The 5059-nt window shown below is 43.4% G+C and overlaps 1 long non-coding RNA gene across 1 annotated transcript; it reads right to left on the reverse strand.

Moving 5' to 3' along the window:
- Nucleotides 1-269: 269 nt before the first annotated feature.
- LOC143804142 (uncharacterized) lies at nucleotides 270-2434 on the reverse strand. Its single transcript, XR_013220987.1, has 3 exons — nucleotides 1599-2434; nucleotides 1371-1435; nucleotides 270-1298 (listed from the first exon to the last, which is right to left on the reverse strand). It is a non-coding gene; the product is annotated as an uncharacterized LOC143804142 (long non-coding RNA).
- Between the last annotated feature and the right edge of the window lie 2625 nt (nucleotides 2435-5059).

Below are 5059 nucleotides of genomic sequence, written 5' to 3' on the forward strand. Positions count from 1 at the left end.
TCAGATGCGAGCAATGAAGCCTGCAATAATGCTCCACTGCTTGGGGCCAGAGGAGGGGACAGTGGTGTGGGGCCTACCGACGTGGCCCTCAGTGGCGGACTCAGGAGGGATCGCTCCAGAGGGCGCAGAGGAAGATGCAGGCACGCGGTGGCTGGAGAAGGTGCTGTGAAAGAAAAAACAAAACAAATTAATACATTGGAATGAAAAAGCCCTGACTGAAAGCAAACTAAGTAGACAGGTTAACATGGTTATTAGTGGGCTGTAGAATACTTACACTCTGCTCAGCATGGTTCGCCTCAGGAAGGAGAGGGCCGGGCCATATTTGTATTTGCTCCTCCTCCTTCCTGCAGAGCCACTCGGGGCCTGCATCTCCTCGTTGAATTCCCTCTTAAAGTGATCCCTCAGTGACCGCCACCGCTTCCTAACCTTTCCAAGTGTGAAGACAAGAATCAAAAGAAAAAAAAAAAAAATTGGTAAATGCAATACATTACAGTCAGCTCAAAGCATCACTGGAAAGTGAATACTTACCTAGTTTGCTCAGCTGCTGAGGATGAAGGCTCTCCCGCCTTGGAAACAGGTTGCGACACACTTCGTCCCAGAGCCGACGGGTGACACCGGTATCGGCATGCCTGCGGTCAGCCATGTTCCACAGCGGCTCCCGCTCACGAACCTCCTCGATGAGATTCTCGATGTCTATGTCGTCATCATCATCATCATCCTCTTCTGCGGGAGCACGCTGTGAAGCCTGTGCCAAAAAAAAAAAAAAGAAAAACAAACAAATTAGTACACTGAAACACTAAAGTACCAATAGAATACCCCTCCCAAAAAAAAAAAACTCACTGATGGCCGACCGCGGCGACGAGTCCGCCGACTCTGGGAGTGTCTGGGAGAACCTTCAGCGGCAGCAGCAGGAGCAGCAGCAGCAGCCTGAAATAAAGGAAACAAATTCTCAGTTATAGGTAGGCATATATTTTCTGTGTTTAGTTATGTATGAAAATATGTTTTGTGTATGGTGCAGTATGATGTGCGAAGCAACTGTTTCACCACTACTTACACTTGGCTCCTCCTCCACTTGCATCTCTCCACCCGTCTCGCCCCCTTCTGACAGCTCCTCATCTGATTCAGCTTCCTGTTGAAACATAATTTATGCATGTAGTGATCAAAAAAAAGGAAATAAAAAAATAAAAATAAAATAAATTTTGTGTTAACTTACCGATACACGCTGTTGCTGTGGAGGAGGGCTGTCAGAAGAGGACATTGTTGTGGAAGCAAGGCCGGTGGCTGTGGTCCTGGTGTCTCTGTAAAAGTTAAAAGACACTTGCAATCTGCTCTACACATTGAAGTAGCAGATTGGGGTCTTCAAAACTTACTTTTAAAGATGTGTGGCTGTGGTCCTGGTGGGCTGGTCCTGGGCTGACAGGCGGCGGCTGTGGTCCTGGTGTCTCTGTAAGTTAAAAGACACTTGCAATCTGCTCTACACATTGAAGCAGCAGATTGGGGGGTCTTCAAAACTTACTTTTAAAGATGTGTGGCTGTGGTCCTGGTGGGCTTGCCTGGTGGGCTGGTCCTGGTATGGAACACAGGCGGGTGATATGGACCTGGTCCCTGGTGTATCTATAATAAGTATAATGGATTTCTAGTTAGACCACCCCCTAAACTAGGTAATGTTTTAATAAACACCCTGCTAAAATGATGTGAGAAAAGTTCATTAAATGTGAACACCAAAACCCCAAAACAGGTGCACGGTATACCATTCATTTCCATGTTCCCAAAAAAATATTTTTAAATGTGAACCCACCATATAAACATATATTTACCACATTTTATTTTCAAAAATCACCTCCCCAAAAAAACCTTTAAGTGTAACCTTTATTAAAAAAAATGCCCTCAACCAACTCTGTATTGCATTTGTAACCATTGGTACATACACCATTTTTAAATTTACCTTTATGAAATGATACTACGGACATTTTTTTAACAAAAATTTTATTATTTTCTTTTTTTTTCACTCTTTTTTTTTAAATCACAATTAGGAGCTGACATGCTCTTTATTTTAAATACAAGTACATCAACTGCAAATGGTTTTAACAGTAAAATAAAACCAACACTTTTAAATAGAAAAAAAAAACCACACTCACACATTCAAACCACAAGCTGCAGACCGCTAGACTTTTTTAAAAAATACATCAGATTTAAAAAAAAAAAAAAACACATTTAAACCACATGCTGCACAGACCACTATACAGTCAATACATCAGAAAAAAGGCAATTAACCAATTAAAGCATGGACAAATGCACATGCAATCAACAAGACGCACACAAACATGCATGGTATGTGTCCACATTCCGGATCGCATCAGGATTTGGTCATGATTTTCCATCAGTATTTGTAAGCCAAAACCAGGAGTGTAACAAGAGGGAAAGTATAATAGGAAAACAGGCACACTTTTGTTTTTATCACCCACTCCTGATTTTGGCGTACAAATACTGATGGAAAATCCTGACCACATCCTGATGCAATCCTGCACATGGACACATACCCTCCCACATGAACAGGCATAAGATTGGCAAAGGCATAATAAGGTGCAGGAACATGATACAAAAGCACACAGCCGTACAAAAATACACACATACACATGCACGCACATAGCTTTATGCAAATACACATATGTACAACAAAGGCAGAAAGGTGAACCCAATCAGAAGACGCATACACACACACACACACAACGCTGACAATCCTTTGGCTGGAGCTGCATGTCTTCACAGTGGCTGGCATCATGGTGGATCTGGACTCTAGCATTGCACTGGCTGGTGCAGGACGATGGCAGGCCTCAGGTTCTCTTCAGGTTTTAAGCTCTTGCTGTAGTCAGTAGTACCTCATACACACACAAATGCACAGGCACACAGATGCACACAAAAATTGCAATACTCACACTGGCTCTATGGTGGCTGGAGTCTTGTGGCTTGAGTCCTGTGGCTGGCTCCTGTGGCTGGGATCTTGTGGCTGGCTGGGATCTTGTGGCTGGCTGGGGTCTTGTGGCTGGCTGGGGTCTTGTGGCTGGCTGGGGTCTTGTGGCTGGCTGGGGTCTTGTGGCTGGCTGGGGTCTTGTGGCTGGCTGGGGTCTTGTGGCTGGCTGGGGTCCTGTTGCTGCCTGGGCTCTTGCTGGCAGGCTTCTCCTCTCTTTGTCTTCTTGCTGGCATATGTGGGGTTGAAGGCCCAGGCCAGGTTTATATAGATTTGGGGGTGTCTGGCCAATTGGCAACAAAATTCTGCTTCTGAGCATGCTCAGTGTAAAAAAAACGTATTGCAGCGCTGTATTGCATCGTACGACGTGTCCCGACACATCCGTCGTTCATAGGCTTCCATTGCAGCCAACGACGTATGCCGCAGGATGCGTCGCGACACGTTTTTTAGGCGGAGACAAAAAACATTACAATCAACGTTTTTTTGAGACGACGTGTCGCCAAATTTCGACGCATACGTCGTAAAACGTACACGACGTATGCCAATCCGTCGCAATACGTCGCCAATACAAGTCTATGGGAAAAAAACGCATCCAGCAAAAACTTTTGCTGGATGCGTTTTTTCTGAAAAAAGACGTTTTGAGACGTAATGCAGTTAACGCTAGTGTGAAAGTAGCCTTACACTCTGTGCGCCCGCTCCTTGTATTTCTCCACCCATCCCGTCTCCTTCTGAGAGGCCCTCGGCTGCTTCAGCTTCCTGTGAAAACATAATGCATATAGTGTTTAACAGAAATTTTAACTACAACACCAAAAACAAAAAAAATTGTAATTTACCTCACTATGCAGACGCTGTGGAGGAGGGCTCCCAGAAGAAGACATTTTCAGCTGTCTCGGTGGTCTCTGATGTATCTGCAAGTATAAAGACACTTGTTAGCTACTATACAAATTAAATTTCAAGCTTTGTGGTCTTTAATACTTACATCAGGAAACTGTCTTGCTGGCACGGTGGTCTCTGCGGTCCTGGTGGTCTCTGGTGGCTGAGTGTTCCCTGATAGATCTGTAAGTATAAAGAATTTATACTTAGACCCACAAACCCCTCAAAGTAGCTAAAGTGAAAGATTTAAAAACCACCCTGCTCAAATGATTTGAGCAATGTTCAAGCAGGCCAACAAACGTTTTGAGAAACAATCCCCAAAAAATATACCCAAGGAAGACCTGTCTGAGCTGGATTACCTAGTTCAATAATTTGCAAGCTGTAAAACCATTTCCCCCCCACCCAAAAAAACAAACAAACCCTCATGTAAAATAGAAATGCCTAAACACCAGTTGAAAATGTATAGACCACATATGTGATTTGAAAAGATCCCTTTAAAAATTACTTTAAAAAAATAAAAAATGTCTAATAACCTTTTATATTAAAAAATAAACACTCAACCGTGTATTTTATGTGTGTACATTTGTACATACACCAGTTTAAAGTTTACCTTTGTGAAATGATACTATGGACATTTTGAATTAAAAAATTTTAATATTTCATTTTTATTTTTAATTTTTTTTTTTTACCATCACAATTAGGAGCTACAATGCTCTTTTCAACAATACAGTTAAAAAAAAATTTAACGAGAAAAAAACAAACACACACAAACACACACACAAGACACACACTCACACCACATTACACACACCACACTACTTTTAATTAAATACATTACAGTAAAAAAAATGCACGCGCACTCACCCAGAAGCACGCGCCCGAAAGCACACAGGCGCACGCACAAAAGCACACAAACGCATCCACAACACATGCACACACACAAAAGCACATAAACGCATGCACACGCACAAAAGCACAGAAACACATGCACACGCACACAAACGCATGCACACACACAAAAGCAAACAGGCACACACACAATGCATGCACACGCACGAAAGCACAGAGGCGCACGCAAACACACAGATGCACAAATGCACAAATGCACATGCATAAAAGCACACAGGCAGACACACACACACACACAGGCGCACGCAAAAACGGCAGTACTCACACTGGCTGGCAGGCCTCTAGCTGGACGCTGGCTTCTGGCAGCAA

Source organism: Ranitomeya variabilis, chromosome 1 (genome assembly GCF_051348905.1).
Source record: "Ranitomeya variabilis isolate aRanVar5 chromosome 1, aRanVar5.hap1, whole genome shotgun sequence".
Lineage (NCBI taxonomy): Eukaryota > Metazoa > Chordata > Amphibia > Anura > Dendrobatidae > Ranitomeya > Ranitomeya variabilis.